Consider the following 12,697-nt stretch of genomic DNA (forward strand, 5'->3'; position numbering starts at 1 on the left):
TTTTCTTTTTCTCTGTTGTGTTTGTTATATAACTTAAGCAGCGTTGGATCAACAACAGTGACTATTTAGGATCTGCTAAGGCCTTAGGGACGTAAAAAACTCTGAGCCTCAGATGCAGTCTTACCTGGTAGGAGAGATGGTAGGGAGCTCACTGGAAAGGAAGGCATGACTTATGAATGAGGTCTGTTCCCCTTGGAGGAAAAGAGAGGACAAGAGAGATCTTCAGGGCTTGGGCAAGTGAAGGAGTTCTGGGAGAAAAAGGCCTAGAGGGTCTGCATTGGGAGTTTGGGAAGGTCAGACAGCCCAATGTGGGACAGACATGGCTCTGACTGTGTGCCCAGTGCCCGGGAAAGTACTGGGTTCTTTGGCAGTCTAATGTAGAGACTGAGTTCCATGGGGTAGAAGCCTAATTCTGAGGGGTTTTCCCCCATAAACATATATATATATATATATATATATATATATATATATATATGTGTGTGTGTGTGTGTGTGTGTGTGTGTGTGTGTGTGTGTTGGGAAGCTTTGCACTTTGTCTTGTCACTGTAGGTCTAGAAATATTTATCCCTTTCTTCTTGAAAGCCTACCCTAACTATATCAATAGTAGTGGCCTTGTTTCTGGTGCATGAAGGCTGTGGAGAATGTCTTTATGCTCTTTGAGCTCTGATTATAGCTGATGGCATTTAGGCAGGTTTTCTTCTTCCTGGGTAGAACATCTGCTCTAACCGGCAAGCTTGCTATAGCAACCAATGTACTCTCTGGTATATACTATGCTAGTATATAATGCACAACCCACATAGCTCACATAGTACAATCAATAGCAGTAGTTTTCTAAATAAAAAAGAAATTAATACTTTTAAAAACACACTTAAACTGGCTGAACATCTCCTGGAAGGAGAAGATATTCTTTTTTATCACCTCTGAAGTAACAGCTCCGTGATGAAGAGAGGAAAGGCTTCAGGCTTGATGACATACTGAACTTTGACATCTCCCTGTAATGATGGTGATGTGTCAGAAGGCTCTGTGGGAGGGGCCTTCTACCCAGAATAGCAGCTGGACAGCATCCAACCCCAGGGACTTTGGCCCAAGGGACTCATGTTTGAACCACGAATGGCAGAATTGGTCCAGGTACAATGGGAAAGCTTCCTGTCGTGCCTGCTGATAAGACAGACAGTTGCTAGGATGTGGAGGAGGTGTGCAGAGGCTTGCAGAAGTTAGTTTCAAGCGTTTGGGAGTTAGCTCTATGGGAAGTGTAGGGGAACTTTCACTTCAGGCTCTCCTTCATGTTGCTAGATATAAGAAGGCCTTTCCTGCTTCCGCCCCCTTTGTTATTCCCAGTTGAATTGGCAGAGAACCTCAGAGAGATGAAGCTGCTCTGGCCATGTAGTAGAGCCCAGGCTAGGCAGGCTGCTTCTCCATTCGTGCTCCAGGGTTCTTAGAAAAGAGCAACAGTTTCGAAAAGCCCACTGTCATTTAGATTTTGTTGTTAGCTTGGTGTCATTTTGAAGAAATCTTGGGACTGTGGGATGAATGGCTCTAATGAATCACAAGGAGATCTGGGAAAACGGCTCAACCTGTAAAGAGCTTGCTGTGTTTGCTGTCTGTCCAGTAGGTCTTGAGTTAAAATCCTAGAACACACCTAAAAAAGGCCAAACGCTAGAGCCTAGGTTGTCATGAGTGCTTAAGTAAGGGCTCTGGGAGGCCAAGCCTGATAAACCTGAGTTTGATCCCTAGGAAACCGTATGGTGAAAAAAGAGAACTGACTCCTTCCTGTATGTTGTCTCTGACTTCATACATACATGTTGGTACTTCTGCCCCCAAACAAACAAACAAACAAACAAAGGAACAAATATTTGGGGGGTGGGGTCTGGGCAAGGTGACGCACACTTAAATCACAGCCCTGGGGAACTGAAGACACGCATCCCTGAGACTTCCAGCTAACTGGGGAGTTCATGCCAATGAAAGACCTTGTCTCAAAACGCAGACCAGCTCAAAAGGGATGTACCTGAGGAAAGAAACCCAAGATTTCCCTCTGGCCTCCATGCATAAACATACCCATAGCCATGCATGGGCTTGTGCCTATGTACATACCGTACCATACCTCCCCCCCCCCCCCCATACACACACACAGACAGAGACAGAGACACAGACAGATAGAGAGAGACAGAGAGAGAGGGGGGAGAGAGAGCGTGTGTTAAACCCAAGAGTTCTTCTCTAAACCTAAGAAGTAATAATCTGCACCTTAAAAACAAATCTCTTGAGCTGAAACATGCAAGCCTGACGACCCAGGTCCAATCCTTGGAGCCACATAAAGGTGAGAAGAGAGAACAGACCGCAGTGGGAAGAGAGAACAGACTGCAGGAAGCTGGTCTCTGACCTACACACCTGTGCTCAGTCACACACAGTAATAACCAATAAAACACCTTTCTTCCCGTCAGAAACTCAGCCGGTATTAGTGATTAATTCACATTTAATAGATCAGGACCCAGGGAATTGAGAGTTCTGCAGTCTCCTATAATTTGTCAAATTTCAGCTGTTTAAAGTTTCTTTTAAATGCTTTTATTAAAATATGATGTTTAAGCCACAGTATCTAGAAAGAATGTTTAATTTATTCATGTTTAAGTGTATTTAATTTTGTCCTAAATAAAATCACTCCTTTAAGATTCTTTTTTCCCTAGTAATCCTTTTGTTTTAATTATATAATATGAAGTGCAAGAAACTTAAACTATACGCCTAAGTTTCTCGTGATTTAAGAGACTCAGAACATACAACACCAACAACTGTTTCAGCTCTAAAAGTCTGTGTACTTTTAGTATAAAAAATGTTTAATTAAAAGCCAGTTTACTCACTTAAGATTTCTTTCCTTTTCAGTTTAGGAGTGGAACCCCTGGTGTATGTATGTTTAGCCAGTATTCCTCACATAGTCACATTTAGCCCTGCCTCCCCCTTAAAAAAAACAAAACAAAAACTAACCAAACAAAAACCTCTTTAAACATTTGAGTCAGAGTCTTCCTAGATTGCCCAGGCAGGCCTCCTGCTCCTACCTCTGGACTAACTGGGATGACAGGTCTCTGTCACCAAGCTCTGCCCAGTCTATGGCTGTCTACAACCGAGGAGTTCCAGATTCAAGACTCAGCTTGTCTGAGTATCTGCTCTGCGGAGCACGGTACTAAGTGCCTTGCATGGAGGGTCACCAATAATCTGGCCACCTCTGTTAAGTGAGAATGTTCCAGGGCTCATTGCAGTTCATTAAATTGCTGGTCAGCTCTCAAGGCTGTTTTGAAGGAGGGCTCAGAGCGCTTTGCATCCAGTACAGCCTCACCTCGGGAATTTGTACCAGCAGAAACCCATTAATCCTGGCTTCAGAAAAGTTTCTTAAACTTTAGAACTGCTCAAGTTCTTAAAAGCTTAGACTGGGGTGGGGGCTGTGGAAGGCTGCTAAACTCGTCCTAAATCAAGAATGGAAGGTTCCGCCTTAACCAACAGTGAAGGCGCTTATTGGTTAGGCTTGCACCGGGGCTGACTCACTTCATTAGCTGTAGCAGAGGGCCACGCCCTACATTCCAAAAACCCTGTGCAGCCTGAGGCGCGCGGGCCGTGCTCCTGTAGCCCCTTGAGCTCACTGTCCTCTGCGTCTGGCTGTGCTTCTCAGAGGCGGCCTGTGGGGACAGCTGGCCACTCCCAACCGCTGGCCAGCTGCACGCAGAGCCCCGCGTAAACTTATCAGGAACTTTCCAGGAGGCTGTCTTTGGGAGGAGAGGTACGTGTGGCTCTTTGTGGGAAGGCAGTTCGTTAAAATATTCTCCAGGGTGATGCGTTGTAGCAGCGCCAGATGGTGGGACTCCAGGAAAAGTAGGCAAGGAGCAAGCCGCGCCTGGCTTCCACAGAGCGCTCTGTGATCACCAGTGGGGTTTCCTCCGCCAAGCGATGTCAAGGGAATGGCTCACTAGATGGGCTTCAGCGCTAAACTAGATACTGCCTAGTGGCAATGCGGTTGCTGGGACTGTGGTTCTGAATCGGTAGGGCAGGCAAGGCAGGCAAATCAACTAATGCGCCAAATGCGGTGTGATGCTACTAGCCCTGAAGTTCCAAGTGTATAATCTACAACCCGCATACAAGTGGTTTCAGTTTGAGGTTGTCGGACTTCCCTAAAGTAGGGTTTTGAAAGGTGAGACTGTATTTACGGCTTGGGTACTGAGATTTTTAGGAGTACATGCCTCCTCCAAACTCACCTCTCCATAAGGTCTTCCAGCCAAAATATCTCGGAGAAGCTGGTGACTGAGCTCTGTACAGGGTGCCAGGAGGAAGCACGTGCTGCCAGTGTTTTCTAGACAGTGTTTATTCTGCAGGCTGCTGCTTCTCTTAGTGCTACAAGGTGATTGCACTAGTGAAAATAACCAAGATTGCATGAGGGTTGCTTTTGTCTTTTTTTTCCTTTCTTTTGCTGTGTGTTATTACTTGAGTTGTCCCCAACAGAAATCTGAGCAGTTTTCATGAATGGGGCAAATGTTCATTCTACTTGTAGCCTCTCTGAGTCACTCTGTGTGTTCCTGGGGATACATCCCAAGGTCTCCCCTGTGATGTATCCCGCCAGTTAAGCTAAATCTCAAATTCTTGGTCATGTCGGTTTTAAATTTATGTAAAAACAAAGTTGGTAAGCGTCTTTAAAAGATCTGGGCAGCAAATTTATTTGTATTGTACACATAGATTTTTATTTTATTTCTTGGTGGTGGCCATTGGATCTAGGGCCTCTCGTGGAGCTAGATCTCTCAGCCTTCAGGTTACAAGGACGTCTCTTGCCTTGCCGTGGCTTGGGAAGGTGGCGAGCTGGAAAATATCTTTTGATTTTTTTAAGGAAACATACAAACCGACAGAGATGCTATCGGAAGCGGATTTAGTGTGTACCAGATAGGCAGGCACTCGGCGTTCTGGTGGCATAGGCAATAACAGGGTCATTTTAAAACTGACCCATGGTTGAGAGTGTGAATTAAGCCAGGGACATTATCTCTGCACTCCTGCATCTTATACAAGGTATAGACAGATGCTTTCAGTCAGTGGAGGGAGAGTAAAGTAGCATTCTATGCAGCTGACCTTGTTTAGGTCTGTCAAGGAGACTTCTCTAGAAAGAAATCACTTCTAAGTGGAATATTTAAGACTACTTGTTGATGATTGGAGACATTAGTTAGCCTCTGAGCACCGAGCACCTTCCGCAGGCTCCTGGGCTAATTGTTAAGCCAGCTGTGCTGCCTTATACTGATCCAGTGTCTGGGTCAAAGGTAACACTTGGACGGCTTGAGGAACAACAGCCTCTGAGGTAGCCCAAAGGACACCGCTGGCGGTTGGAAGGCCCCCTTAGGTGGTGAATGGGAAATGGGAAAATAACTTGTTGACTTTTAAACATCTAGAATCTAAAGGCATAATTAAATCAAAATGGTCCATCTCATCTACAAAGCCTGGACACCTAGGGGTGATCCTTCATCTCAGTTGTTGAGATGTTTCTCAGTGGCTAAGAGGGAGGTGAGTTACCCCTGCCTTGTATTTAAAGACTTGGATGGTCACTCTCTTTGTTAGAAGTCACCATCAAGCATTTGTCATTTCCCCCTGTGGTTCTAATAGCTTTCAAACAGTGCCAGATTTCCTTATGTGAAATGATCCTCGGGATAATTTTGGTTTGAAACATTTTCCAAGCGATCTAAAAGGTCCTTGGTGCCCACCGTGCCTGAGTCTCAAAGTTCACAGAACAATAAAATATATTTACTCAGGAAGCTTGAGGTTTTCAAATATTAACTGAGCAAGCAGGAGATTCTTGATGGGTATTTTGATACACGTGGCTGCCTCAGGGCTATTGATCTTTGTTGACTTTTTTTCCGGAAGCTCTTTAGCTCTGAATTTGTGCTTCCTGCTCCTCAGGAAGTACACACTGGGTCTTTCCAAGTGTGAAGCCAAACACTGGATCCCCGGCTTTCCGGGAAATGCTTTTTCATAAGGCACACCTGCAACGTTTGATATGCCTGGTGGGAATAGTTTTCAAGTTAGGTTGGTCCTTCGTTTAGTGTTAAACTTGCTTTTTCAAATGATGAGGTAGGGGCCAGAGTGATGGCTCCATGCATACGCATTGGCTGAGAGTACACACTGTGTTTGTAGAGTTCCTGAGTTCATTTCCGGCACCCATGCCAGGCAGCTTACAACCATCCATAACTCCATCCCCTAGGAGATCCGGTGCCCCTAGCTTCCAAGGGCATCTGCACTTATGCCCCCCTATACATGATTATGAATAATTCAGATAACTTTAAAGGGGGAGTAATGAGGGAAAGGACATAGGAGTGGATAAGATTTAAAGTTAGAAGATGGGCAAGGTGCAGTGTCTCTCAGCAGAGGTGGCCTTCTGCAAGCACATCGTGATGCACGAAAACAATGCCACCTTCTTGGAAGACCCACTGGGGTACCTAGTCCAACTCACCCCCACCTCTTCGCCTTTTCCATCTGTCTTACTTGGAACTCCCCACCTCTCCAGCCAAAAATGCCTTGGCCACCTCCTCAGATCTCTGCATCCTAGCTGTCTGAAGTGACAATTATGCTCTAGGATGTGGAAAGGGAATACCAGGGCTTGAGGGTGTAGCTCAGTGATAGAGCATTTTCAGAGCACCCATTAGGATCTCAGTCACCTCCTTGCACCAAAACAAACAAGCAAGCAACAGGAAGAAAAAAAAACACACACACACAAGAAAAGAACTCACAAACAGAATATGCTAGTGTGGTGGTCTAATTGCATGGGAATAATCTTAGAACAATCACAGGAAAGAAGGATGTCAGAAAGTAGGTTTTCAAAAGCAGGTAGATGGTCAGTTCTAAAGGCATTGGACCAGAGTATGTGGTGTTGTCTAACAGAACTGTAAAATATGTTTTTGAAAAGATGGGTGAGGATACAAAGAAAAGATAAGAAAGCCAGCGATGAGAGCTGGGGTGTTAGCCCATGCCTGTAATCTTACTCCTTACAAAGCAGAAGCAAGCACATCTGGAGCTCAGGGCCAGCCGGGGCTTCATGGTGTGACCCTGAACATCTCAGTATCGGACATGTGCTTGCTAAGGAACTTGTGTTCATTACCTCACTTCTTTCTTAATGGAGGCGTCAGGTAAGTATTTCAGGACAGTGACATAGATAGCGCTATGGATATGTGAGCTGGTCGAGAGGACAGTAGTGTTAGACTGAAGCAGCAATCCTGATGGACATGACTTGATAAAGCTGGGGAGCTCAGATTGCTAGAGGTGGAGTACCTAGAAGATGCTGTTTGCATAGTTCTTGGATTCACTGCAGCTAACAGCAAAGAACTGGGACTCTGGACCAGGGAACCAGGTCTTGGATGATTTATTGAACACCTTGGGCCTCCATTTCCTTAGTCACAAAACAGAAATAGAAGAATACTTACCACATTAGAGGTGGAAGACACTGAAGGATTAAACTTGAAAATTCTCTGGAGAAGTGCTCCAGAGCAGTAGCAGATGTCATGCCCTACCCTCGGTGATTCGCTGTTGCTGTGGCCTGTTTTGCTTTCACAGGACTGCTTGAGCAAATGGTAGCTTGTCCTGGGTTTGCATTTAAATCTACATCCAGCGTGCACAGTGCAGTCTGTAATCATTTGAGCAGCAAGTCAAAGACACTGAGTATGCTCATTGTCAAGCAGCTAGATAAGATGTTTAATAGAAAGATGCAGATAGCCTACACCAAATTCTGTATATGCCCTCTGGTGTTACATGTGTTTGCCAATGAAGAGCTGTAGCTTGGTTTTAAGAGGAATATGTACTGAATTAGGGTGTAGCAGACTAGTTCCTGAATTTAGTACAGATTTTTCTTTGTGCAATTTGGTCAACTGACTGTAGTTCTCCTTAGGAGACCAGTGTTACCCTCTAGAGGACATATGATAACATCTGGACATAGTTTTTGCTGTCATGACTGGGGATGAGTAGAGCCAAGCATGCTGCTATCCATCTTACAGGCACAGGATGGTCCCATGACAAGGACTTGCCCTGTCCAAACTGTCAGTAATACAGGGTTGAGAAATCCCGCCTTCACAGTTGAATGCTTGCTGTGTTTGTGAAATTGGAATAGCTGTTTTTGCTTGGGCCAGTATCACCAGCTAGCTGAAAGAATGTAAAAATAAGCCTGCAATGAATAGGTCACAGAGAAGCTGTGGAGTTAAGTGGAAATCCAATGGCCTGTGGCTCTGAAGGGAACTAGCTGCTAATAGAAATTAAGAGTCAGGATGTGGAGCCTGAGGTAGAAGACCAATTTAACAATTTTTTACTTTATTATCTTATGTATATGAATGTTTTGTCTGCATATATGCATCACATGTGGACAATGCCCAAGGGACCAGAAGAGGGGTCATACACCCTGGAACTGGAGTTAGGAATGGTTGTGAGCTGCAGTGTGAGTGCTGATAACTGAACCAGGCCCTCTGGAACAGCATATAATACTGTTAGCTGTCAGACTATTTCTTCAACCCCAGGAATATAATTTTCGGAGGCCAGTCTGGCCAGTGCATAGAGAAATGACCTTGTCCTAGGATGCACCATTCGGCCTTTGTCAGTCTGACTGAGGGTGGGCTTGTCCGTATGCTTTGGAGTTCAGATCACCTACGTACAAAGCCTGACTTGGAGTGTGGGCTTGCTGCTCTCCCTGAACACCACAGGGTGTATCTTAACCTCGCATGGTGCCATGTCTGGCTATTCAGGTAGACTCCATCATGGATGGCTGCTCCACACCAAGTGTGCATCCTTATAGCTGGAGCTTGTTGCCCTCTCAGTCAGCAGGTACCATCGTGACAGGCATTATAGTTTACTGTTCTCACAGTATTCGGTTGCCATTTTTACCTCAGCGCTACCTGGACTGTGTTTTAGCATAGGCTGATTAGGGCCCCACCTTGGGCTGTGGTGAATCCAAGAAGACTCCCCTCCAAGCCAGGCTGGCTTCACCTGCCTTGCTTGTCTACTCCAGGAGTGCCCTTCCTATCCAGTCCACAACACAGGAATATGATGGCCATCCCTTATACTGTTACCTTTTGTGATAACTTATAAATATTGAGAAAAAAAAAAAAAAAAGGAGCTGGAGAGATGGCTCAGCGGTTAAGAGCACCGACTGTTCTTCCGAAGGTCCTGAGTTCAAATCCCAGCAACCACCTGGTGGCTCACAACCATCTGTAATGAGATCTGGCGCCCCCTTCTGGAGTGTCTGAAGACAGCTACAGTGTACTTACATATAATAAATAAATCTTAAAAAAAAAAAAGAACTATTGAGAAGAGAAGACTATCAGCAGGTGCCTAGTCACAAAGGACATGCAGGGCTCTGCTCTGTGAGTGACGCACACATGAGTCAGGAAGGCTTGCAAGGCGAGCGAGCAGGCCCTGTCACTTCTCATCTAAATTGTACAAACTACCAATAGCTACAGAAATCCCTGATCAAAGCAATTCATGACTAATGAGTTGCAGAATTTTTAGTGTGGTTTTTGTATTGCTAAACATTCTTGGAAGTGTATGAAATATACTTTGGTTTGGTTCTTCGGATCATAGCATGGACCCAATATCTTGAACATTTTAGTTTCTGTGGTAGTTTTAAAGTTTCTATAAATTCTAAATTACTACTGCTATACTGAATTGATCTCTTATAGTTAACTTCTGTTCATTGTGATTTTTGTATGTTGTATATTGTCTTTTGTTGTTGGTGGTTTTTTTTTTTTTTTTTTTTTGGTTTTTGGTTTTTTTTTTGAGACAGGGTCTTTCTGCCTACTATATCCTAGTTGTCCAAGTGCAGTATAGTCGAGACTGGCCTTGAACTCATGACAATCCTCCTGCCTCTCAAATGCTGGGATTACATGTGTGAGCTAAGGCTCATGTGTGAGAATTCAGTGTGGATTCTAAAGTGCTGAGCTGCTGGATAATCAGTCCAGGGACCTGAGAGAGATGCTTCTTAAAGCCTTAGCTTGTGCTCTAAGGAGCAGACATCTCAGCAGAAAGAGGAATCTGATACATTTGCTTTATGTCCATGGGAAAGTCAGAGATAGGAAGTCGTTTCTTAGCCGAGAGCCAACAAAGAGAATGCTGTTTATAACTTGAACAGGGCTGGACCTCAAAGAGATGTACCCTGTGAATTCCATAGGCCTGTAAGACTCCAAGGGAATCCTCTTAGGAAAAGAGCTGAGGGATGGACTGGGGTGTCTGCTCAGGGAAGCCGCACGGAATGATTTCCCCTGGATTGAAGAAACAAACAAAATCCAAAAACACAAAGCAAGCCTTCTAATATCACCCTTTCCTTAGAGTGTCTACCCACTAGGTTTGGATTCTCATGATTCCATGCCATGTCGGTCCTGGGCTGTCACTCTGCCCAGACTCATTCTCTTGAAAACTTAACAAGGTCATCTGACTAAGTCGTGTGCCCGTGTAGGGTAGTGACATGTTCTTAGCCAGCAGTGTGCCAAACTCTGACTAAATAAGGGAGTCTCTTTTCTCAGTGAAGTCTTCTCTGTATAGCTAAACGGTTGGGGGAAGATGACTCAGCTGAGAATTCAGCCTTTAAAGAATGTAGATGTTACCATGGTTAAGTATGAAACGTACCTTGTACGTTTATGTAAACAGAACCCAAATATAGCTAATATGGTGAGCAGCCACCACACCGGGGACTGGAAAGGAGTGCCTCTCACAACTGAGCTCTCTAGAATTTGATTCATACCTCATTGAAGAGGATGTGGTCTTGACACATTACATAGACAAGAAAGTAATATGGTGCCTTGCTAGTTTAACTTGCTACAAACCTACCTTCAGAACTTAACTGAAAATATTTCTTTAGAAGGCCCAAGGATGGCAATTCAGAGGGAAAAGCCACCCAGGAAGCATCTTGCTCCAACACTGTTGAAGGCAGTCTGCTCTGTTGGGACCCTGGAGCCACAAAGTGAGCCAGGAAGTGTAGCTCCTTGCCCTAAAGTGTCTCCAGTGTGGCCAGCCCACAAATGAAAAAAACAAGCAAATATGCAAACAAACAAACATGTAGGTCGGGTCCCAGATTGGAGTTTGTCAGTCAAGCAGTCAAGGGCAAATTTGTTCCTGAGAGGCAAATAGGCATAGTGTTCCCCATGACTATTTAGGGAGAGAGCCTACTGCAGGAACAGACACGACAGTCACAGCAATCTTCAGGCTACCTTGCAGTAGAATGTGCTTCCCTGGTGTTCCCAGGAACTTTCAGAGATGGTAGCACCAGCATACTGATTAGGATATAGTTATTTCATGTATCAATAATTAAGTATTGAAATGAGGCGGAAAGGGGGAAAAGATGATGTTAAGTGTGAATGTGTGTTTGATAGAGGTATGATATAATAAAGGAAAAACTAGCATAGATGCAGAGAAAGAAAGGGCATTTACAAATGCCTATTCAGGCAAATAGGGGACAAATCGTAATTGAGTAATTAAAGTACCAGAGTGTACATTAAAAGTATTTTAGGTATTCCTTAGTACTGATATGGGGAGAGAAGGTTCTGTCTCCACAGGATTCCAGTTTCCTTCTGTTCATCCTGGCAGTTGTTTCACACTTCTTAAAACTTCTAGTTTGTTCCTGGCCTGTCCCTGTAGTGACTCAATACTGAAGGCTGATTGAAGATTAGATTTCTGTTTCTTGTTTGCCTCTTAAGCCTTGGGAGGCATTTGGAGCAGCTTTTATCAAGTGTCACATGGCCCGGTGACATTTCACATGTCTTGCCTAATGCCTGTGAAGGTACATGACACAGCTGAAGCTGGAGTTGCCTGTGAAACCATTGGAGGATTTTATCTCTCGGAAGAGTTTGATAATACACTCCAGGGCTCTGGTTTTATTCATACCAGGTAGGTGTTCTGTTTACTCATGACTGCAGTTCTTGCTGACGTGAGCTGTGGCTCCTTTTGCCAGGTTTCTCTGTGGTCCCTTGCATTATAAGACAGTGCAGTGTGTCAGTCAGTGTTCTGTTTGGTATGTTAGACATACCCAGCCTTACTTAACCTTGACTCCCAGTTGTCCTGTCTCCTCTCTGCCTTGCCTTCTTTTCTCCACTTCTGGGCCCTTCTTATGTTATCCGAACCTCATAGCAGCCCTGAAGGTCCTGATACTCATTAGTTGGATCTGAGGATGGTTCAGATATTAAGGCTTGTTAGAAATTCTTTTTAAGTTTTCTGCTTATAGTTTAAACTAGATTTTGCTGGATAACTGCATAAAGCAGAGTAAACACTTGTAATCTTACATCCTGGTAACCAAGATAACATAAAAAAATAAAAGCAAACATGTTTGTGGTTAGAACACAAACTTTACAGAAGCTATTGATGAGATGTATAGGCTGCCATCAAATGTGTTAATATACTTGTGGGATTTTTTCCCCCAGAAAGGGAGGGAGTATTTGTGGCATATCACCATTTGCTCTTAATAGAAACGCTAAATTTCATCTATAATTCTGCAGCTAAGATTTCTATACTTAGAGTATTTTGGAGATCTTGTCTAACCACACATGGAAATCTTGGGTTTTGACTTTAGCAATGGTTTGGTATTTCATTAAATGAATGAAGAGTAATGAATTCCACCTTTGTTTCTCCACCCATTTTATAGTTGCCAGATTATTCCTATGTGTACGCTCAGCTATTAGATTCCATGTATTCTGCCCTATGTATACATTTTGCTGCTAGATTTG

The 12,697-nt window shown here is 44.2% G+C and overlaps 1 protein-coding gene across 13 annotated transcripts in view; it reads left to right on the forward strand.

Moving 5' to 3' along the window:
• Sgms1 (sphingomyelin synthase 1) overlaps positions 1–12,697 on the forward strand; it is a 274,571-nt gene that overhangs the window by 192,116 nt on the left and 69,758 nt on the right. Inside the window, exon 1 of one of the 13 annotated variants that reach the window (XM_021151337.3) lies at positions 2,807–3,759. The exons of the other annotated variants lie outside the window; for them this stretch is intronic. The gene's annotated coding sequence lies outside the window, so the exon portion shown is untranslated. Of the gene's footprint in view, positions 1–2,806; positions 3,760–12,697 lie in introns of those variants that run through there. 13 annotated transcript variants of the gene reach the window in all.

The sequence above is a fragment of the Mus caroli genome, unplaced genomic scaffold, assembly GCF_978045245.1.
Source record: "Mus caroli unplaced genomic scaffold, Mus_caroli_1 scaffold_20, whole genome shotgun sequence".
In the NCBI taxonomy this organism is placed as follows: domain Eukaryota; kingdom Metazoa; phylum Chordata; class Mammalia; order Rodentia; family Muridae; genus Mus; species Mus caroli.